The 25,059-nt window shown below is 45.1% G+C and overlaps 1 protein-coding gene across 4 annotated transcripts in view; it reads right to left on the bottom strand.

Annotated features, from left to right (window-relative positions):
- Positions 1–25,059, bottom strand: part of CHN2 (chimerin 2) — a 438,164-nt gene that overhangs the window by 204,764 nt on the left and 208,341 nt on the right. The window lies entirely within an intron of this gene.

The raw sequence follows: 25,059 nt of genomic DNA, 5'->3' as shown, positions 1-25,059 counted from the left end.
ATACCTGTCAGCTGGACACAGAAATACACATCCATTGTCTCTCCCAGCCTCTTCGACTCCATCCTAGGATTATGGATTATAAGCACACCTTTCGAGTTATAGACTCATAAAAAATATCCGCGTGACCCTGAGGAAATTGCGCATCTGGCAGTGCGACTCCTGAGTCGGTGAGGGCTCTGGGACCTGAGATATAGAGATTGGCCCTCCACAGGGACCCAATGGGGCCATGTTTGCTCTCCACACAACAGGCAAAACAAACCGCATTCACTGGTACCTCTCGTGTCCTGAGCCGATCATGCTGTAGAAAGTTACCCCTTTTCTTAGATATTGGGAATAAGTTCTGCAGGGAGCTAAAGGGTGGAGATTATTAGCCCACCCTCTGACACAGGGGGAGGAACCCAGCATGCTTAAGAACTAGCAGCACATGGCAGAGACACTCACTCTCTCACAGAAGAACCAGACGATGATGATCTAAGAAGGAACTGGGGACAGATCTGCCAAGGGGAGCAGCGGCCCGCGCTTTGGGGTCTGTCCGGCAACTAAGGTTCTTGTACCTGTGGACTGCAGAGCTCCCGGCACCCACATGCAACCTACAATCTTGTAAATTGACCTCCAGCTTAATATCTCTAAGTCTTGTACCCTTATTGTTATATTTTACTCTGACTGCAAATCCACTGTAATTCCATTGTATAGCTTACTGTATATTTCTGTAATTATCTAGTGTGCCCTTAAGGCAATTAAATCATAAAATTAATCTTGGGCTGATGCTTTTACTCTGATTACGAATCTTAGAATACCCAGCGGGTAACAGGGCATCCTCCCCGGCGGCCATTTGCTCTAGGTGCAGTTCCCTTACTGACCTGAGAGACAAAGGGGGCGCCGGAGAGCTATGCCTGTGTAGTTACGTCACATTGGTGACGTGGGAGGAACTGGTCCTGTCCTCCACAATTTCCACTTCAGGTTTTGAAGAATGCCTGGTGAGAAAGAAGAAAGTGCATTTTGTCACAGCAGTAACTCGCATGACCGTTGTCCTACTCCCTGTGGTTACTGCTCCTTGTGTCAGGTCATCTCGCTAAAGTTTGTGATTTGCAGCACTCCTCAGCACTGCTGCTTCAGTATGTAGTTTTCATTTGTCTTTAGGTGAGGTGGCTGGGCTCTGCAGGAATTTAACCCTGCTGTGACCTGCAGAGATTAGGTTCCCTGGCCTATCCAGGGTCTATATTATGCAGCTCTTCCCACCACTCTTTGCCTTAACATTAATTTCTAGCCTGCTAGCACCTATTCTATGTATTTCTCCATATTCTGTCTCCCGTTATTGACCTGGCCTGCTTACCCACTGTGTCTGACTTCACCATCCCTGACTCTGTCTTTGTTCTGTGAACCAGTGTTTCCTGCTCCAACCTCAGACCGTCTGAATATGCTTCTGTCTCACCCTCCTGTACATTGTACCACGCCTCTGACCCTCCGTTCAGAGAGTGCAGTCCCAGGGACTGCCCTGGGGTGTTACCTGGTATCTACCGGCATCCCAGCCTATTCTCACCATCCGAGGCCCTAGTGAATACCTGGTAGACACTTAGTCACACCCCTCCAGGGTAAGCCTGACCTGTGGTGCTGGAGTGGGTCCCAATCCACCAGCATTACATATTTCACTTCTTTGAAGCAGCTCCTAATCGAATCCACTCTAAACTAGGCATTGTCCAATATAAAGGCTGTAAAAAAGTAAAAAAAAAACTGCTTCAGGAAACAAAAACTTGCTCCAAAAACTCCCCAAACAAATAGTGTTTATTAATGATGTTTGCACTAGAAAATGCATCTTTATTGACCTCAAATAAATTGCATGTGCATACCCTTAAAGGGTTTTTTAGACTTGGGATGAAAGTCTGTAGTCATTACATGTGACTGCAGACTTCTGAATCCTGATAGCGGTGGTGCGAATGCTGTCAGGATTCTCCAGTATTGCCAGTACGAGCAGTTGGTCACGAGATCACAGGTATGCGATTTGCATACTTGCGGTCACATGCAGAGTAGACCTGTGCTCGCCCTCACTCAAAAGAAGTGCACTGAGTGAGAACAAGCACTCCTAGTCAGAAAGTGATGGAAGTATGCAAATTGCATAAATGAGAACACGTGACTGCCCACTTGCAACAGAAACACCAGATAGTCCACTACAAGCAATCAGAATTCAAAAGTCTGTAGACTTTCATCCCTACTTAACCTGTACTAATGCACCCAGGTGCAGGAAAAGCTTACATTTGTACTATTAATTTGTTATTTGAACCACAAGAAACACAACGAGCCTACAATTTTCATTGAAATCCTGTGAATATGACAGAAATTGCCATTTTGCAGCTGACCTTTCTCAGAAAATGTGCTAAAGGTCTTCTATTAAATAGTCAACATGTCTTACAGCAGAAAATCATTTGCTTTGTGACCTTCCTGCAGTAATGTCAATCATCTACACTGGAACTGGAAAACACACACCCTCTGATCTCTTTACCATTGCTTATCTTTCTTGACAGGTCTAATAACTCTTCCAAATCCTCCATATCTCCTTTATAATGAATTCTTTGACCAACAACTGAAGATATCACCACCATAGACCTTTAGGTTCTATTTTTATATTGGCAATGCAAAATAAACATTGATCATAATATTGCAAAGAAAACCCCTTTAGTTGTAAGAAATCAGAGGTACCTTGATCTGAGGTCTGCAACAGCCCTGCTGCTCAATCTGTTCTAGCCTGCGGGTGTTTCCCTAGGTGCCTCCTATCCCAAGTGATTTCATGACTGCGAGCAGTCCAGTCTCAGCTGTAGCCTTGATTTGTTTGGAGTGTGTGCTTAGCATTTTGTCCATTTCTCCGGATCTAGAATTTGTCGTGACTATTCATGTGGATTATGCCTTCTGCTCTTGACACTTTCTGACTTCAGGTACCTGTCCCTGGACTTGGCCTCTGACACTCCCATGTCTTGATGTGCCCTCCTGGAATTTGAACCCGGACTGTTTGATTTGTTTGATGTGTGTGCTTAGCATTTCGTTCATTTCTCTGATCTTGTTGCTGGACCTAGGATTTGTCGTGACTATTCATGAGGATCATCCCTTCTGCTCTTGTACCTAATGCAAGGGGGACCTTAGACTTGGCCATTTTCTTTGTCCCCTAAAGCCCCAGAACGGTCTTCAGTTGATGCCTTTTTTGATGCCTTAGGAGTTATCGACGATGAACCTGACAGAATCTGGGTTGCTGAGGCTAGGATCATGACCCTGACACGGGAACCGCACTGCTGAGGACTACTGTACTGAATTTTGACAGTGGTGTGTTGTTCAGTAGAATGATGCAGCCCTCAAGTGCAAATTTTATAGAGGTATGTCTGAATACCTAAAAGAAAGATGATCTGGTTCTTCATTATCCCTCTTGTTCTTTGGAGGAGACCATAACCCAGGTAGTAGGAGTAGACCGCAGAATTTGAGATTCATGGTGGGTAGGGAGATTCCTTGTATACTCCCTTGGAGAATGCCCGTTTATCCACGGTAGAGCCAATGGAGGTTGGAGAGGACCGTCTTCATGCTGTGGTTAAGAAACAGACAGTCTCTTGGACATTCTACTGTGGTCTCGCAAGGCATTTTTTGAAAGACTTTTCAACTCGCCCTCAAGTTGGCAAGCTCTCGGGGATATGTCTAAGTCTGGGTGATAGTGAAGGAGGTCACCCAGACTTCCAGGTACAATTATTCTCCTCAGATAAAGTACTGCTTAAGACTGTTTTGTCTTTCAAGAACCAGGTATTGCCAGCATTGGCTTTCACTGACTGCAAGTCTGCAGCTAAATTTATTGATTCTGGACTGGTTCAGAAATTGGGTTAAGGAACCAGTGATTGAAAAAAACACTGCAACTTCAGGGGTGAGTCATATTTGTAATGGTGGAATTCATGCTTTAAGAAGGAGTATTTCACTCTGAATCCATTTCCTATTTGTCTTGGAAAAGCTACCTGTTGGGGTGGTATTGGGGCTTCTATGGTTGCTCATTCACAATATGGCTATTGATTAGTGCCCCACATGTCAAAAAAAGTCTACGTTCTGTACAAGTATTCTCTACAAGTCTGGAGGTACCTGAAAGTCTTTGGAGACATGTTCTCCGAAAAAGAGGCAGAGACATTATTTCCTCATCGTCCTTATGGCTGTACAATTGCTATTGTCCCTGGTGCCAAATTGACTAATGCTTGCCTTTACAATTTTTCTGTGCCTTAAAAATTGTGAATGAAAGTTTAAGGAAAGGTCGTATCCTTGGAGTAAACCTTGACTCTGCCATGTCCTTCAAACCGCACATCCAAGCTCTGGCCAAGTCCTGTTGCCTCCAACTCAAAAATATTTCCAGAATCTGTCCTTCCCTCAACCCGGAATCTTCTAAAATGTTAGTGCATGCCTTCATCTCCCGCCTCAACTACTGCAATATCCTCCTCTGTGGCCTCCCTGCTAACACTCTCACACCTCTCCACTCTGCTGCACAACTAAACAATTTCTCGCCTAGCTATTCCTCCGCTTCTCCCCTCTGCAAATCCCTTCATTGGCTCCCAGTTCCCCAGCGTATCTAGTTCAAACTATTAACATTGACCTATAAAGCCATCCATAATCTGTCTCCTCCATATATCTCCAAACTAATCTCTTGTTACCTACCAATCTCCGGTCCTCTCAAGACCTATTTCTCTCTTCCACACTTATATGTTCTTCACCCAATCGCCTCCAAGACTTCTCCAGAGCATCCCCTATACCCTGGAATTCTGTGCCCCATGTCCTATCCATCAGTTTCTGAACTTTCAGACGGAACTTGAAAACACATCGATATTAACTAACCACCATCTGAGCTGCTGCAACCCACCCAACCTACTACCGCCTTCCCCATTATCCAGAAGACTGTAAGCCCTGTAAGATAGCGCTCACTGAGTGCATTGGGGGACACTCGCTTGGCTGCGATATTGAGGCACACAGGAACACTTTCACTTAAACAGTCTATTTTGGTTTATTTGATACAGCATAAACCACGCGGTAAACCATGTTATACCTCACAGGCTTTACACATAGTCCATCACAATTCTTGGAACACAGCTTTAACACGCTGTCACTAAATACGCTGAAACTCTTTGTCCAGTTACCATGGGTGACCGCACGCCGAACAGTTCATTAGTGTCCATAGAACATCACGGGCACCAACAGTTATATCCCCATGTCCGTTGTTACCTCGCAGGAGCTCCTGCTCCAGATGCTGACTCTTGGTAGTCCTCTCTTTCAGGGAAGCTGCCGAACTAGGATCACAGTCCCGGACAACGCCTTGCTCACCAGGCCACCTGACAGTCCAGATCCACAGACGGATGGTAGCTCCCCAATGCAGTGCCGTCACTGACTCTGCAAACACATGTGGCCTGTCTGTGTGCTGTTCAGGACGTCTGTCCCCACTTTGGAACCGTCCAACACACAAGCCTTACCGGGTGCTATTCAGGGATCCAACTCTACTCCCAGGGTCTCCCAACACACCGGCCACCAGGTGCTATTCAGGGATCCAACCCTACTCCAGGGTCTCCCAACACACCGGCCACACCAGGTCCAAGGTCGCAGCAGGTGCTATTCAGGAAGGAAGCATACCTTCCAACACCTAGGCCTTCCAGGACCTTCCACACGAACCAATCAGGTCCATGCACTCTCTCCCATGTGACGACTTCAGGCACATTATATGGTACATAACCACACCCACAGGTGAGGCATGGATCATATGGTCATGACCTCACTACAGGTCCTATTACACACACAGCCACACACATACAGGCTTTACTTTGGGCATTCAGAGACACACCCCTGGGTGGGTGTCATGATCCAGGTTGGATCTGACAGTTTAAATGCACAAAGTAACCTTTCTTTTCCCTTGGCTGTGTTCCAAAGGTGGTTTTGCCCCTGGTGGCCATTAGGGTCATTGCACTGTGGTGATTTCAGTTGTAGTTTTCCCCCGGTGGCCATTAGGGTTATTGCACTCTGGTTACCTTAGTTTGTGCACGTAATTATGTAACAGGTGTGATTGCTCTATAAGAGAGTATCAGGTGTGTTAATCACTGTTGGTGAAAGTTCCTCATTTGCAAGCAAGCCTGAGTAAAGAATGGAGCTGAAGGAGAGTCACGGGCAGCCCAGTCAGAGTGCTGGAGTAGCAGCTATGGTGTCTGCAAGGAGGGCTGGCATGGATTGGTGGAGTGTCAGCTATGGTGTCTGCAAGGAGGACTGGCATTGCTTGGGGGAGTGCCAGCTATGGTGTAGAGCTGCACTCAGAATGCTGGACTCGGTTGCTGAAAGCTGGACTCAAAATATTGGTCTCTTTGGCAGAAAAGCTGGACTCATTTGCTGGACTCTGTTTCGGGACAGCTGCACGCAGGTGTGGACTCTGTTTGCTCCAAGGCTGCACTATGGTGCTGAGCAGATCCGCTTCTGGACAGTGCACCCAGATGTTGGACATGGTGGAGGAAAAGATGCACGCAGGTGGTGGGCTCTGTTGCTGGGAGCATAAGCAAAGCTAAGTGGTGTTCCCCTGTTTTGTCACTTTTCCTTATGTATGTTTAGTGCAGTGGTGGGATTAGTTTCCGCACCGACCAATTCCCTAGCGAGGGTTTAGATGCAGGGCGAGTCAGGGTTTTTAGGCTCCTGATCGGCGCCCGGTGCTGAACCGGCCTAGGGAACGTTAGGAGTGTAGAGACACTGACTCAGAGGAGTGCAGGAGGTCTCCACTTCCCCGTTCCCTATCGCAGGGCCACCATTGTTATTGTTACCCAGGTTTTCCCTATTCCTTGTTTAATTGTATTAGTTACCGGCCTGCGGGCCGCATCACATAGGACAATTATACGTGCCGCGTCCTGTTGTATCAGTTACCGACCTGCTGGCCGTGTCACTCTGGACGGTACACGTGACAGTGGGTTTGTAGGTGACTGGTCCCACCCATCTCACAAGTCACCTGGAAGCTTCCCTATTGTAAAACATAAACCATCAGCAGTACCTCTGCTGATCAATACAGGTTCCAACTTCCATCACAAGGCACCCACCCTTGTGATGATTACATTTATAATCCTGCCGCTCACCATTTCCCCATCACAATAAAGGGAACACCTGCATGCATGTCCTAGGAAGCCCACACAGCACCCCCTAGCTGTCACAGGGGTCAGTGCATCACAGCCTGCAAGGGCACAGTTCTCTCCCTTCAGAACCAATTTATATTTGTATTTTGTATGTAACCCATTCTCATGTACACCACCATGGAATCAATGGTGCTCTAAAGATAAATAATAATTTCTGTCCTTCCTCCTCCTCTGTGGCCACTGGATTTTTCTTTGTAAAAAAGAAAGTTGTGGGTTTTTATCCTTGCCTCAATTTGTGAGAACTGAACAAAATTACGGTTAAGAATACATACTCACTTCCACTCTTCCCTGACCTTTATAATCAGCTTACAGGGGCTAAATGGTTTTCTATACTAGACCTTAGATGGGCTTACAATCTGATACGCATCCAGGAAGGTGATGAGTGGAAAATGGCGTTTAATGTCTGAGGATTTATTCGAAAATCTTGTTATGCCACACTCCTAATGAATGATGTATTTTGTGAATGAATTAGCAGAATTGTTATCTACCTTGATGATATTTTATTTTTTGTCATCTTTGTTTGTAAAAATTGAGAAATGTATTTTTTCTGTTCAGGAGATTTTAATTTCTGGTATACAGTTTATCGGCTAATGGGTTTAAAATGCATCCTGGGAAAGTGCAAGCCATAATAGATTGGGTCCAACCTAGCCAAATATTACAGGAAATTCATTAAGGGGTTTTCTCAGATTGTTAAACCTCTTAAGCCTGTTTTACATTTCTGTTTTTTGACGTCAGTCAAAATCCGCCACTTTTACAAAAAAACGGATCCGCCCCTTTCTTGGCGGATCCGTTTTTTCCCCCATAGACTTACATTAGCGGCGAATTTTGACTGACGGTCGTCCGTCTCACCCGTTTTTTGACGGATCCGTCACAATTTTAGCGGCTCCCGGGCGGAGACGGACTCTGAAACGTTTTTTCAGAGCGACAGTCCGCTATTTTGTATTACGCATGCCTGGCAGATTTGCTGTGGCAGGGATTTTAACCCTGAATAGCGTTCCGGAAAAGCCGTGAAAACAAAGAAAATCTCTCTCTCCCTCTCCCTCTCTTTTCCAGGCCGCGGTTGCTTTAAATTTCACTCTCTTGCCGACTACTGCGGATTCGTATAAAGTACATAACGGATCCAGTGGCATCAGTTTGGCCCATGACCGAGACAGATCCATTTTTTCACCGCCTGGCGGAATTTGACTGACCTTGAAAGACGGAAATGTGAAACAGGCCTATCTGACATCCCATTTAAAGGGTCAGGCTTCAAGGTTTGGTCATCAGATGCTATTAGGGCTTTGGAAAAATTGAAAAAGTATTTTGTCTGCTCCAGTTCTAAGCCAACCCAATCTTCGGGAACCATTCATTGTGGAGGTGGATGCCTCAGAGGTTGGGTAGGGGCCGTTTTATTTCAGGGGCTCAAAACTCTAATTTGTGGCCATGTGCATTTTTCTCGAACAAATTGTGGTCTGATGAAAGAAATTATGATGTTGCGAATCGTGAGTTACTCGCTGTTAAATAGCTTTTGAAGAATGGAGGCTTTTTTTTGGAGAGAGCTGATCATCAAGTCACTGACCATAAGAATTTAAGCTTATTTTGTTCCTTTTATCAGGGTTACATAATGCAGAAACACTCTTCAAGTTGTTTATTCGTCATGTGGTGAGGTTGTATGGAATTTCTCTTAAAGGGAATCTGTCACCGGAAGTTGGCGGGCTATGTAAATGCCCTGGGTCCGGTCCAATGGGCGGTGTTTCTTCTTTTTTTCTCCACCCCATCAGTGGCTCCCGTTCCCGACCTTTCCGGAATTAGAGTTGTTCTCCTCCACAGTTTGCGCGTGCGCAAAGCAATCTTGCCTCGCGCACGAGCAGTATGCTGTGCCCAACTGCGGGCAAAGCTGACAATCATTACTGCGCATGCGCTGGTACATTATGTCCCAGAACTATTTCGCTGTGCACCGGCGCATGTGCAGTAATGATTTTCGGCTTCGCCCACAGTTGGGCAAACCATACTGCGCGTTCGCGAGGCAAGATTGCTTTGCGCACGCGCGAACTATGGAGAACAACTCTAATTCCAGAAAAGATCGCAGACGGGTGCCACAGACGGGGGAGAAAAAAAGAAGAAACACTGCCCTTTGGACCAGACACAGGGCATTTACATAGCCCGCCAACTTCCGGTCACAGATTACATTTAACACTGTGTCTGATATGGGGGGAGTGCATTTTATCTCCAAGGTCTGGAGAGCTTTTTGTAAGACACTGGGGATTGACTTGTTTTTTCCACTGCTTACCACTCTAAAACCAATGGTCAGACAGAGAGGACTAATCAATCTTTGGAGCAAATTTTCAGGTATTTTGTTGCGGCTCAGCAGGACTAGCCCTCATTCTTATCTCTGGCATAGTTCGCCTTTAACAATCGGGTAAATCAGTCAACTGTAACATTTTGTTGAGTTCTCCAGGATAAGTTCTAAATGTCCTGGGGTGGAGGTCGCCATACAGAAGCTTGGGGATGTTTGGAAGGAGGTTCAAAAAAATATTGGAGTTGCTCAAGATTTAAAAGTGGGTGATAAAGTTTGGCTATCATCCAGAAACACTAAACTTAAGATACCATTGGCGAAGTTGGGTTCGAAGTTCATCGGTCCCTGTGAGGTTCTGGAAGTGGTCAATCTGGTGGCCTTTAGGTTGCAGTTTCCTCCATGTCTCTTCATCCCTATAGTCTTCAATAGATCCATTTTGAAGGAGTTTATCCCCTCGGTGCTGTTGCCCTAGTCCCCGCCTCCTCCAGTTGCTCTTGATGAGTCTTCAGAATGTGGCACAGAGAGTTCTTGGAGGGTCTGAAATTTCCTCCATTATCTGATCCAATGGATCCATTAGCATTTTGTCCGTTTCTCTGATCTTGTTGCTGGACCTAGGATTTATAGTGACTATTCATTTGGATTATCCCTTCTGCTCTTCACGCTTTGATTTCAGGTACCTGTCCCCGGACTTGGCCTCTGACACTTCCATGTCTTGACGTACCCTCCTGGCATTTGACTCCGGACTTTTACCTGATCATGCCTTTGTCTTACCCTTCTGTACTATATGTGTTCCTCCGGTATCTGATCTTGGCCTCCTGACTACCCAGCCTCTTGGCTTGCCTGTGAGTAGTGACTGTGTAACAGATGATCCTGACTCAGTTTTCTCTATCAATGGTCCACCTCATACACCTTGTCACGGAGGGATGGCTTATTTGCTCTTTTGATCAAAATAGTGTAAACTAAGTACTCTATGCTATTTACATGTACTATTACTATTTATAGACCGCAGAGTATTTGCTAATTTCCCTCTCATCTCTTGGCATCACTGACTGGGCCCTATCTTGGATCTTGTCATACTTAACAGACCGGAGATTCAGCATCTCCCACTTACACATCACCTCCTCACCTCGCCCCTAACTGTTGGAGTCCCACAAGGTTCAGTTCTAGAGCCTCTGCTCTTCTCCATTTACATCTTTGGCCTGAAACAACTCATAGAATCTCATGGCTTTCAGTATCACCCCTATGCTGATGACACACAGATCTACATCACAGATCTACATGGACCAGATATCACCTCCCTACTAACCAGAATCCCACAATGTCTGTCTGCCATTTCATCCTTCTTCTCTGCTAGATTTCTGAAACTTAATGTAGACAAAACAGAATTCATCATCTTTCCCCCATCTCACGCGACTCCCCTAACAGACCTATCCATTAAAGTAAATGGCTGCTTACTCTCCCCAGTCAATGGCCAGTGTGAATATGTACCTACAGATTGCATTTATAGCAGCATGTGCTCTAACTTATTTCCTTGGTTCAGTTCTATTACCGCGCATCTGAAAGGGTTTATCGCAATAAAGATCTGTCATTTTGCTCATATACTATATGCTATCAAAGCATATAGCATGATATATGCTATCACAGACATCAGATCTGTGTGAAAGAAAAATCGCAGCATATAATGGTGTCACAAGTGCATATTGGACACAGTGTGAGTCTAGGTACATCAGGATTATAACATGGAGACGACAACTTTTGTTTTAGTCCCAGATTTAGCCAACTGTAAAACACTTTTTCTAAATGAAAAGTCTGAATGTCTAAGTCTTTGATGTGTAATCCTCCAGATACTTTATAACTATGAAATGCAAATACGGCTCCTTAGGATATAAAACAGGAGCTCACTGAAGTGCTGCAGCAGTCGGGGGCTGTTTCTAATTGGCATTCAAAGTCTTGGAGAAAGTGATCGATCCATTAACCAAAGAATTATACAGCAGCTGGATTGGGGACTAAAGGAGATTCTGGAATGTTTTAACCAGTATACATGTTTATACCGCAATTTAGAAACTGCAATATAATTGAGATTTAACTGTACCTGACAGCCGATGGTGACATGACTTTCATATTTGAGAATCCCCTCCAATTACAGCTCCTCTAAGAACAAACTTTTATGTGGGGAAACGGCTAAAAGAGGCTCAGAACATTATGGATAAAATTCTTTTGGAAAGGGCAGAGAGGAAAAGAGAGTTTCAGCAATTGGCTTATTACCAGAAGTGGAGACGGTGGGTCACATGTTGTCGATGGTGGCTTCTGCCCAGAGGAGTACTTCATTTGTGCACTCATTGGTCTCAGGAAATGGCACAAAAGCGTCAGAGACTCCAGATATTTTAAAGATCTTTACGGATATTTATGAGTATTTATACTCTTCTCGGGCGGGGGCATCTATGGGAGACACTGTGGCATTCTTAGAGGGACTTGAGATGCCCAAACTGGGAGATATTGACAGGGAAAGTTTGGAGGCACCTATCACGGACGAGGAGTTAAGTCGGGCATTAGGGTCAATGTCAAAGTGGAAGGCGCCAGGAGTAGATGGGTTGCCAGCGAAAATATATAAAGGAATGGAGGAAGTGTTAGTGCCCAGGTTTAGAGTGGTTCTGGAGGATGCTAAGTGCAAAGGGACTTTGCCAGATTCCATGAGAGAAGCTATAATAGTGGTAATACCGAAGGAGGATAAAGATCTACAGCTGCCTGAGTCCTACCGTCCAATTTCTTTGCTTACAATGGATGTTAAACTTCTGGCCAAGGAGTTAGCGAACCGGCTGTCGGATGTTGTCTCTAAGTTGATACATCCGGATCAGTCTGGCTTTATGCCTGACAAGTCTACAGCCGTGAACTTAAGAAGGCTTTTTATGACTGTTCAGCTGCGGGCCAACAACTATGGTCAGAGGATTATCGCATCTTTAGATGCTCACAAGGTATTTGACAGCGTAGAATGGGAGTATTTGTGGCAGGTTTTGCGCTGTTTTGGATTTAGCCCGCAATTTCTTTCTTGGATTCAACTGCTGTATGCGCAACCATTAGCGAGAATCAGGGTGAACGGGGAGCTATCTCACACTATACAATTGCACAGGGGGACGAGACAGGGGTGTCCACTCTCCCCTCTTTTTTTTGCATTGGCTGTGGAACCGTTGGCCGCCAAAATTCAACAGTCTGCTGAAGTGTTTGGGTTCAAATATGGGTCAATGGAGGAGAAGATATGGGGATATGGATCTCTATGACGGTGACAGACTATCTGCATAAGAATCTGACTCTTGTTTTCGGGGTTCTTATAGCGAAGGTTGGGGCTTAGACTAAACTGCCTCTGTCAGTGGTGGGCCGAGTTAATCTCATTAAAATGATTCTGATGCCTTAGATACTGTATGTACTTCACAATGCACCTATCTGGATACACCTTGGGAAATTTAAACAGATTAATTCTTTATTTAGGAGTTTGGTATGGAGGAAACAACATCCTCATATTAGGTTGGAGACGCTCCAGCGACCCAAGAAGGATGGGGGCTTGGCTTTGCCTAACCCTGAAATATACTTTTTGGCGGCCCACTGCCAACATCTGAGGGGATGGGCGCATGAGGAAACCTCCATCGTGGTACAGCATCTGATACAAGGGGTGACGAAGAGATGTCCGGTGGTGCAGTGTTTGGAGGATGGCTCCCTGGGGGCACTTGGGAAAATTTACCCAACACTATTTTTAATACATAAACTATGGGGGTAACTAGGTTTTCTCCGCTATGGTTTAATAACAATCTACTGGAGTTTATGGCATTGGGATGTCTGTCAGAATGGCAGGCCAGGGGGATACGGTATGTCTTTCAGATACTAGAGGAGAGGGAGCTGAAATCCTTTTCTAAGTTGCAGTCGGAGTTTGGTCTTAAGTCTTCCGGGGAAAATCAATATGTACTGATGAGACATGCATACAGAGCTCAGGACAGAGGTGGCTGCCTTGAAATTCAGGGCGACTTAGTGTTGGAATATGTGTTTGGGGAAGGGACTATGAGGGGGGCATCTCCTCTTTATATAGGGACCTACTACATACTCATTTACTGGGATTTCTGATCAATGCGAGGGCTAAGTGGGAAAGAGAGTTGGGTTCCTTGGAGGATGAAACGTGGGCGTCTGTTCTGGAGTGGATACCAAGGCTGTCACTGAGTGAACCGTATAGGCTTTCTCAGCTTTACATTTTACATAGAGTATATAAATCCCCAGAGGTTATGTATAGAGCTGGATTGAGATGTAATTCTGAGTTTCCTCGGTGTAAGAGTGAAAATGCGGGAATACTCCATATGTTGTGGTCGTGTCCGAGACTGGCTGTTTTTTGGTTGGTGGTCCTGAATCGTGTGGAAGTGGCTTACGGTTGTGTGGTCCCAAGGGTGCCAGTGGTCTGCTTGCTGGGATATGTGGAGGAGATAAAAGTGGACATCAATTGGAAGGTGGCAATTGCCAGACTATTATGGCTCAAAAGGTAATAGCAAGAAATTGCATAAAGGAGGATCCACCTTCAAGGGGAGAATTCCTTAAATATGTCAAGTATGTTATTAATCTGGAGAAGGGGTCTACAAGAAAAGGGGAAAACTGGTGATGTACGACAAACTGTAGACGCAATGGCTGGAATTGGGCTAAGAGGTGAATAGGAGGAAATGGTCTCCGGGATGTCTATATGTGGGGATGCTTGTGTTAGGAACGGCGGAACGCACTAAATAAAAATAAATAATAAAGTGTGTTTGCCGCTCGGGGTCCACCGTGCCGTAGGTGTTACACCGCTGCTAGGTAATGACAGAGGAGCAACATGGCGGTATGATGCGCACGGGTTCAACTTCACCCGAAGTGCGCAGAGCAGGCTCTGTTCACACACAGAGGTGCCGCAACAAAAACATACAAAATGCTGAACCTGTTATTGACACAGGCCTCAGGTAAATGCACACACGGTATCTGGTCACAGGAGCAGGACCCAAGACAAGCTGCGTCCCTCTGGACCTACCGTGTGTGCGGCGTCGCTTCTGCGAACGCCAAGAAGGGCTGCAACTGCAGCGCGGCCTAGGACACTGCCGCTCGACGACAAAGCCAGAAAGCAAGCGCAATGTCGGACGCTAGCGTAGCGGTGTGCACAGTGGCTTAACGCTTGCCACTGACTGGCGCTGACTGCTAAACTAATTCCCTATCCACATGCGTAATATCAGAGGGAAGCGGTTTTATAATGAGTCAGTCACCAGAACCATACATCCGTCACTATTCACACATAGCAAGTATAGTCTATACTAGCGCATGACCAAACGGTCATGCGCACTTTTTATAGCCGTGCGGGACCTTCCAGATCTCCGAGATGGACCAATGAGATCTGGAGCAGGACCTGAGCACATGACTCCCGATCTCCAATGGGAGATCGTCTTGTGAGCATGCCCAGTAGGAGCACAGAGGAACTTAGTCTCTGGAGCGGTCTGCTGCAAAGTAATCTTCTCTGCAGTAGACAGAAAGCAGGAGACCGCAGAATGTGAGGCTCTGGATTCCTGCAGAGCAGATGCAGAAACCTGACGCCTAACAGCTTATCTATACTGTTATACTAGATAATATTGTATAATACAATTTTATATGTGTGTACAGTTTGTGCGAATAGGATACTAAGGGCTGTCTATATGGGATGGGGTGGGGGAGGGTTGAGTTTGTAAGCGTGGGGGTTTATCTTGGAAAATCGAAAATGTTTGTTTCTCTGTATTATGAATACTGTGATGTTCTTCTTAATAAAAATCTATTTGAGTTAAAAAAAGAACAAACTTTTCCATTTAAAGAGTTCCTGTTACCAAGTCAAAATTTTACAGGTTTTTTATTTTATTTTATACTTGCTGTTTCACTGATTAATACAATTTTTTAAATTAGCCATTTGGTTAAAGAGGTATGGGCCTTTTTTCTTTAGTGTTAATTTTTACTAAATTACTAATGGGGCGTGGCTCACAGGGTAATAATGCAAAGCAGCCTAAAGACATGCCCCCTTGATGAGGACCATAAAAATTAGTACTAAGTGAAAAAAAATGGAGCACTAGGAATAAAATAAGAGTAACAATTATTTATTTTTGACCTCTTAAATGGTTCTATTTAAATCATACAAATAAAAAAACATCCTTTATGTCTAATTGACTACCTACCACCAGAGTCAACCAGTCTCTTGCAGATCCCTCTCCCTACAATAGTCAGAACAAATTTGTTTGCAGTCTTATACTCAAAAAATCATGTCTCTCACAGCAGTCACACTTTAGTGTCCCCAAAAGAGTCATCATAGCATTGTCGCCCATGTCTTAACCTTAGAGAGGTTATCTGGACCATTTACATTGATAGCCTACTCTTAGGATATGTCATCAATGTCTGATCGGTAGGTGTGACACACGGCACTCTTGTCGATCAGCTATTCCTGGATGATAGTTGCCGAATGTGCTTAGTTGCGGGGCTGCACAGCCCTGTGAACTGAATAGTGGCAGCGGACAGGTACTACAAATCCGCCCCTATTCGAATCAATAAGCTACGGTAATAATGCCATTGCAGACCTGCGCCGTACAACTCCATAACTGAGTACATCCAGATGCTGCCAGCATTGAGAACAGCTGATCATCGAGGGTGCCGGCAGTCGCACCCCCATCAATCAGATATTGATAAATTATCGTAAGGATAAGCTATCAAAGTTCCGGACAACCTCTTTAGTTATAGCATTTTTCCCCTCACTCCCTTTAGTAGTCAAAGCAGTGCCTTCTCACAGTAGTCACAACATTAGAAGTAGTGCCCTTACCTCAACTCACTCTAAAGTCACTATAGTGCCATCCAACAGTTTTCATAGTAATGCATACAGCGCTTTAAAAAAGGCTGTGTTCACACGTCGCGGTTTTTCGCGGCGGTTTTTAACGCATGATTTTGCCGCGAAAACGCAAAAAAACAGCATCACATGCAATCCTATGGGATTCCGCAATGCAGTGCTAATGCTGCAGATTTTCCCGCGGCGGAATCGCATCGCGAAAAAAAACGCAGCAAGCTCATTATTTTGTGGAATCGCAGCAATTCCGCCCACATAGGAATGCATTGTTCTGCTTACTTTCCGCATGTGGCTGTGCCCACCATGCGAAAAGTAAGCAGAACATTTGTGGATGGTACCCACAGTCAGGAGGAGAGGAGACTGTCCTCCGGGCTCTGGGTACCATATCCTTGTAAAAAATAGAATTAAAATAAAAAAATCGGGTTATATTCACCTTCCGACGTCCCGCGCAGCGTCCCCAGGCTTCAGCGATACATGCGGCAGGTCTCGTTCCCAGTGACGCATTGCGATAATGACCTTTGCTGACGTCGCTGTCTCGAGATACTGTAGCGGTCTCGCGAGACCGCGTCGTCATCAATGGTGATTGCCGCAATGCATCACTGGGAACGGGACCTGCCGGAGCATCGCGAAGGCCTGGGGACGCTGCGAGGGACATCGGAAGGTGAATATAACCCGATTTTTTATCTTTCTTTATTATTTTTAACATTAGATCTTTTTACTATTGATGCCGCATAGGCAGCCTCAATAGTAAAAAGTTGGTCACGCTCGTCAAACACTATGTTTGACGAGTCTGACCAACCTGTCAGTCAGTTCTCCAAGCGATGCTACAGATCGCTTGGAAAACGCTAGCATTCTGCAAGCTAATTACACTTGCAAATTGCTAGTTTTTCTGTGGGAAAATCATGGGAATTTAAAATGCGATTTTCCCGCGGAATGGAATTCCGGAATTCTCGCGGTAACTTCCGCGGGAGTTCCACTACGTGTGAACTTAGCCTAAGCTTAAATTTATTTGTTGGGATTTTATGTGATCTACCAACACAAAGTATCAAGTATTTGTGAAGTGTAAAGTAAATGATTCATGATTTACCAATTTAAAAAAATTTAAATCTAAAAATTGTGATGTGCATTTGTATTGACCTCCTTGTAGTCTAATCAAAAACAATGAGCAACTATCCTACAATAAGTACCGTAATTAAGGGAATAGTAAAAGTACATGTAAAAAACATAGGGTACTTGGTGACATAATTTTTATCAAAAAAGTGTAAAAGTCATTTCTCTGTAACAAGATGAACCCAATCAAGCTGGTTCTATGTCACCGTGCTATGTGCCAACAGACCTCAATAGCTGGGGGCAGAGCAGTAATCAAGGTCTTATTGTTTTGCACCTGCTCGTGAAAAGACTTATAGACAAGATGCACAGCCCAAAAAGGTTGAGAGGCACACCACTATAGGTACATGGATAAAGGTGTGGAGAAGAGTAAAGCAGAGTTAAGTTATAAAAAATAGTCCATGCTTTGAACATCTCACAGAGCACTTTTCAATCCATCATCCAAAAATGGAAGGAGCATGTCACAACTGCAAGCCTATCAAGACATGGCTGTCCAGCTAAACTGTAATCACAAGAAATATGAACACTAATTAGAGATGCAGTCAAAAGTCCAAGGTCACTCTGCAGGAGCTGCAAAGATCCACCCTCAGGTGGGAGAACCTATTCTCAGAACAATGATTAGTTGTGTACTCCACAAATCTGGCCTGTATAGAAGAGTGGAAAGAAATAATCCATGTGGGGGACACAGCTAGTATGTGGACGAAGGTGCTGAAGTCAGATGATAACAAAGTATTATCTAATAATCCTAACGACTCTTTGACACTTTTCACTCTCACCTCATTCCAAGAGTGCAGGCCCCCCACCATCGACCGCAGTGCTGATGATCTGGACAATTATTTAAAAAAAAAATTACCATATCCAATAGGAAAGTTTTGCCCAATCCCATAATGTTATGCATTCTCTTCCATCCTGCACTGCATCTAGCTCACTTTCTGTCTTTGAACCAGTCACACAAGAAGAAGTGACCAGGCTCATTGAATCTTCTTGCCCTACATCCACCAGTGACCCTATTCCCTCACATCTCCTTCAGTCCCTTTCCCCGTTGTCACCTCTCACCTAACTAAATAATTTATCTCTCCCTCTCATCTGATATTTTTTGCCTCCTCATTTAAACACACCAGCATACATCCATTACTTAGAAAAAAAAACATCCCACTATCAGAACTATGCTGCTAACTACAGACCAGTCTCTAATCACCCCTTCATCTCTAATCCCTGGAATGCTTGGTCCACTCCCGTCTGATCCGCTATCTCTCAGATAACTCTCTTCTCGACCCTTTACAATCTGGTTTCCACTCTTTACACTGTACTGAAACTGCCTTCACTAAAGTCTCTAATGATCTACTAACAGCTAAATCTAAAGGCCACTACTCTCTGCTAATTCTCCTGGATCTCACTGCAGCATTTGACATTGTGGATCACCAGCTCCTCTTCACTATGCTCATCTCTACCAAGTTCAAGGACACTATTCTCTCCTGGTTCTCTTGCTACCTCTCTGACAGGTCCTTCATTGTATATTTTGTATATTTTGCTGGCTGGCTCTCCCTCTCCTCTTCCTCTTACTGTTGGGGTTCCTCAAGGTTCCTTCTTAGGCCCCTTCCTTTTCTCCTTGAACACTGCCCTTATTGGACAAATAATCAGTAGATTCGGATTTCAGTACAATCTCTATGTTAATGGCACTAAATTATACATAGTCTCCTGACATCATGTATGAATTTCTACAAAATAACAGTGATTGTCTTTCTGTTGTCTCTAACATTATGCCCTCCTTCTATGTAAAAGTGAATCTGTCAAAAACTGAACTTCTTGTGTTTCCTCCCTTCACTAACCTACCTATGCCTGATATTGCTATTTCCGTCTGTTGTTCTACCATTACTCCCCAGCAACATGCCCGCTGCCTTGGCGTCATATTTGATCAGATCTTTCCTTCACTCCCCACATCCGATCACTCCCCCACTCATGTTACCTACACCTCAAAAACATCTCTAGAATTCAACCTTTTCTTACCTTTGACTTTGCAAAAATTCTTACTGTAGCTCTTAGGCCAGTTTCACACGTCCTGATATTTCCATTACTAGTTGTGGACTTGATGTTACCAGACAATAAAAAGGTGACATCAACCCCACAACTATGAAACCCACTTGTCACCGCTACATAGCCAGTGGGAAGAGCCAGGCAAAGCATCAGAATTGGAGCACCCAAGAGATGGGCCTTTTCTGGAAGGCTGTGGGCTGCTATTTTTAGGCTGGGGGTCAATATCCATGGCCTCTTATCAGCCTGAGAATCCCAGCCCCAGCTGTCTGCTTTAGCTTGGCTGGTTGTCAAAAATGGGGGGACCCTACAACTTTTTTTAAGTTTATTTAAATAATTTAAAAAAAAAAAAAACAGCGTGGGGACCCCTCTATTCTTGACAACCAGCCTTGCTGAAGCTGACAGCTGAGGGTTGCAGCCCTCAGCTGTCAGTTTTGTCTGGCTGGTTATCAAAAAACTAGGGGAACCCACAGCGTTTTTTTCAGTTATTTATAGTGCAGTCGGCGAATTATGAATACTCCCATCAGTTACCGCCTGCTGTCACTGTTATTAGCGGCAGTAGATGTAGACTGATGGTAGTAGTAGTCCCAGCAGCCGCCGTCTGTTTTCGATGTTATCAGTTGAATACAACTCTCATCATTCTCACCTGCTCACGCTCATCGCTGGCAAAGCAGGGGAGAATGATGCGAGCGGCCTTCAGCAACCAGAGCTGGGAAACAGCACTAACTGTACTGCTGCTTCTCAGGCACCGGTGCTTGTCAAGCTGATGACATCCCTGTGTGTCATTCATGTGCATGTGTGCGGGACGTTTTTCACTTCAATGGGTCTGTTTGTGTAAGTGTCTCCAGTACGTGTGAAAGCTGTCACCCCACATATCGGAGACACGGACGTGTGAAAGAGGCCTTACTCATTCTCATCTGGACTACTAAGGGAGAGGGAATTAGTGGAAAAATTCTGCGCTGCCGAAAGGATTGAGATGTATATCCCAGTAGAGTTTAAATACCGTTGTGATTTAATATACACATTTCTAAATTTAGAGTTACTTCTTCAGGAAAGATTACATGTTTTACAAGACAGCAGGGGTATCATAAAAAATAGATTAAAATTTTGAATGTAGGCGCCAAAAAACAAAACCATATGACAACATGTCAGAATTCAGTTGGTTATCACATGATGTAGCACACATGATATACAGAATAAAACGCAATTCAATGTAATACAATAATGTCATTATAAATCAACCAATATGACTATCTGTTTTAATAAAGAACTCACAATTGGAACCTTTAAAGAAATAATAAAAAATAACATGACAAAACCATGCTTTTACTAAGGAAAAAGAAGGATTCCAATGGGAACCCATGTGAGGTGAATCCTAAGGATGACTGTGTGTTTAAATAATGTCCCTAACGAGTGAGCCATCTCATCAGAAGGAAAAAACTAATAATTGATTTGTGTTGTTTGACTGTTCATGTGGTGCAGCCTTTTGAAAAAAATTATACGAAATAAAACCTTTATTAATCTTTATTAATTTTGTTTAATAACATAGAAAAACAGGATAAATTAATTTAGAGGTACCATAGTTCAAAGCCAGAGTTTCAAATCAAGATTAAACAAAATGTATCATGTTTTTTAATTTTGTTAAACAAAATGAATAAAGATTAATTCTGTACACAGATTTTACATTTATTTTAAACTTATTAAAGCAAAAATAAAGTTTTATTTAATTTAATTTCATACAAAGGGCTGCACCACAAGAACAATCAAACAACACAAATCAATTATTTTTTTTTTTTTTTCTTCTGATGAGATGGCTCACTCGTTAGGGTTATTATTTAAACACAGTTATCCGTAGGATTCTCCTTACATGGGTTTCTATTGGAATCCTTCTTTTTCCTTGGTAAACGCATGGTTTTGTTATGTTATTTTTTATTCTTTCTTTCAAGGTTCCAATTGCGAGTCCTATTATTAAACAGATAGTCACATTGGTTAATTTATAACGACATTATTGTATTAAATTCGATTTCATTTTATTCTGTATATCATGTGCTACATCATGTGATACCCAACTGAACTCTGACATGTTGTCATACGGTTCTGTTTTTTTATGTCTACATTCAAAATTTAAACCTATTTAAATGATACCCCTGCTGTCTTGTTACACATGTGGTCTTTCCTGAAGAAGTAACTCTATGCTTCGAAACGCGTAGAATAAAGCACAACCTTATTTAAACTCTGTAACGCCGGTGTGTTTGTACTTTGCTTCCCCGGCGTTACTCTGCATGTCTGCATTAACCCTTTGCTCCTCTCCTCCTAACCTGCAGGGATACTGTTGTCTGTTACCGTTATGGATGCTGCTCAGTTCCCTGCCCCGCTGCGTAGCCGTACATGCGTGCGTGGCTCCGCTGCTTTGCATGACCACCCGCTGGTGCGGTCCCTGGCTGCCGCTGTGGAAAGCTATCCATGGGTTAATAGGTCCTCTGCATTGTGTATGGCTTACCACGTGTGTTCAGGCTTGCAGCTCTCGCCAGGTGTCCTTTGCATTCCTGATTTCTGTCTGGTTTTGCTTAGGGTGCACGTGGCTACACCTCCCCTGCTTTTATGAGGAATGGGTGTGTGCTACAATTGCTGCTCCAGCCTATCGCTGTGAGGCAGCTGCTATATAAAAGTTCCCTGCCCTGTGGGGCATGGCCAGAGCTTCGCATTGAGTTCCTGAACCTAGCCATGTGAGTTTGTGTGTTCAGCTTCTGCTCTGATTGTGATCCGCTCTGGGGGAGCTGTTGCTCCTCGTCCCTGTGTGAACTGTGTCTTGTTTGTCCGCCTGCTCTGGGGGTAGAAATACCCAGACCACCCTTCCTGGAGGCTGCATATCCAGGCCCGTCCATGTTGTGTCTTGTTTCCTGAATCCCTGATCCTGGAACTGTTCCTGCACCTGACCCTGTCTGAATTGTGTCTTGTTTCTCCGCCTGCTCTAGGGGCAGAAATACCCAGACAGCCCTTCTTGGAGGCTGAATATCCAGACCCGTCCATGTTGTGTCTTGTTTCCTGAATCCCTGAACCTGAATCTGTTCCTGCACCTGACCCTGTCTGAATTGTGTCTTTTTTCTTCGCCTGCTCTGGAGGCAGAAATACCCAGACCACCCTTCCTGGAGGCTGCATATCCAGGCCCGCCCATGTTGTATCTTGTTTCCTGAATCCTGGATCTGCTCCTTTACCTGACCCTGTCTGAACTGTGCCCTCTGTGTGATGTTCCTGAGGTCCCTCTGTGTCTTGAACCCTGTGCCCAGTGACTGTGACTCTTTGTTACCTGACTTGCTGTGATTTAACCTGGGTTTATCTTGGAAGTAGGAGTCCGGTGTGTCCGCTGAGTTTCTGCTACACTGTGCTCAGCTGGGGATTCGGGACAATTCCCTGCCGGTTCTAGTCCAACTCGGCGGAGTTTGCACCAGACCGCTTGGGTTCCTTTCTAGGTTGCTGCCTGATGTCCAGAGCCTGATGACCGTGGCCTCTCATCCGGGGCCTGATGTCCGGTGTCTGATGACCTCTTCCAGATGTGCTGTGCCTGATGTTCTCTGCCAGATGTCCGGATCCTTTGTTTCCCTGCCCGATGTCCGGAGCTTGCCGATCGCTGCCAGTGGTCTGGAGCCTGATGACTGCGGCCTGATGTCCGGAGCTGATGTCCGCAGCTTGATGTCTGGAGCCTGTCGATCGCTGCCAGATGTCCGGAGTCCGATGCCAGTGTGCTGATGCTCTATCTGAGATCCGAGTCCTGATGTCCTGCCTGAGACCTGATGTCCTGCCTGGTGTCCTGATGACCTGATGTCTTGCTTGAGACCTGATGTCCTGCCTGGTGTCCTGATGTTCCGATGTCCTGCCTGGTGTACTGGTGTCCAGTCTGTGTTCCTGATGTCCAGTCCGTGTTCCTGATGTCCAGTCCGTGTTCCTGATGTCCAGTCCGTGTTCCTGATGTCCAGTCCGTGTTCCTGATGTCCAGTCCGTGTTCCTGATGCCCTGCCTGTGTCCCAATGTTCCGCGAATTCCCTGAGGTCCACCCAGTAATGACGTCCTTCTGGGATCGGTGTCTGATGTTCTCCTGCTGAGCCAGTGCTACGCCTAAGGCCTGAGAGGCCGTCCTAGTATGCCCGTGCCAGAGGATCTTGGACTGCATCAACCCATGATGACTCCTGCCATCGTCTGACGTCTGTCCTGGGTATGTGTATGATGTTCTCCTGCTGAGCCAGTGCTATGCCTGAGGCCTGAGAGAGAGGCCGTCCTGATATGCCCGTGCCAGATGACCCTGGACTGCATCAACCCGTGATGACCCCTGCCATCGTCTGAAGTCTGTCTGAGGTCGGTGTCTGATGTTCTCCTGCTGAGCCTGTACTACGCCTGAGGCCTGAGGAAGAGGCCGCCCTAGTAAGCCCGTGCCAGACAACCCTGGACTGCATCAACCCTTGAAGTCCTCCTGCCTTCGTCTGTTATCCTGAGACGTGTACCCTTCCCTGATGTGCGGAATCAGGAGCCTGGCATAACTGTTTCGTTTATGTACCATGTCTCGTTCAAGTAAACTTTGTCTATACCTGAAGTTGTGCGATGTCATGTCGTTCTGCTACCTCGTCCACATGCTCAGCTGCCACAGACCCCGGTCGCTACCCTTCCCTAGTCCGGGTAGGCCCGGGACCCCCTGTGGTCCAGTGGGTCCACATTCCGTCCCCACCTGGGACACTCGCCCCACGTCGGCGTGGTCGGTCAATGTGGAGGAGCCGGCACGGCCGCGATCGCATTCATGACAAACTCTACATCTCAATCCTTATGGCACTGCGGAAATTTGTCCACTATTCCCTTTTACCTTGATGTGTGATGGTCACTCGCTGACCCATGGATCTGCTGCAGCTAACTATTTACATTATATGCCATTTTAACAGACTGAACAGGTGACATTAATCTAAGCGTAAGGCTACTATATTTCTCAGATAAGACCCTAGTTTGCGCTGATTTCTCCTACAGCTTCTTGGTCGTATAGACTATTGCAACTCTCTACTAATCAGTCTCCTTCATACCAAACTCTCACCTCTCCGATCCGTCCTGAATGCAGTAGCCAGGATCATATTCCTTTCCAACCGTTACACCGATGCCTCTACCCTGTACCAGTTGTTGCAATGGTTACCCATCTGATACACAGTTCAATATAGACTTATCACACTCACCCATAAAGAGTTCCATGGTTCAGCACCACCCTACATCTCCTCCCTCATCTCAGTCTACCACCATACCCATTCCCTCTGCTCTAATAATGACTAAAAACTAAAATCCGCAATAATCCGAACCTCACATTCCCATCTGTAAGACTTCATGCATGCCGCTCCAATTCTTTGGAAAGCACTACCCAGGACAATTCGACTGATTTCCAATATCCACAGTTTTAAGCATGGCCTAAAAATGCATTTCTATAGACTGGCCTATCGCCCCACCTCATTCATCTATCACCATTTTGCTCACACAAAATTTTCTTCAAAGTCCTGATCCTCATATCATCTGATCACACACTCTCCATGCGCTTAATATCCCTCTGTGTCTGTACTGTACACATACTGGCTAGTGACCGGTTTATGCAGCGTGCAGTGGATACCCTATTTATTATA

This window comes from Dendrobates tinctorius, unplaced genomic scaffold, assembly GCF_039654945.1.
Source record: "Dendrobates tinctorius isolate UK_male_01 unplaced genomic scaffold, ASM3965494v1 ptg000167l, whole genome shotgun sequence".
Lineage (NCBI taxonomy): Eukaryota > Metazoa > Chordata > Amphibia > Anura > Dendrobatidae > Dendrobates > Dendrobates tinctorius.
This window is presented reverse-complemented; position numbering and strand designations above follow the sequence as displayed.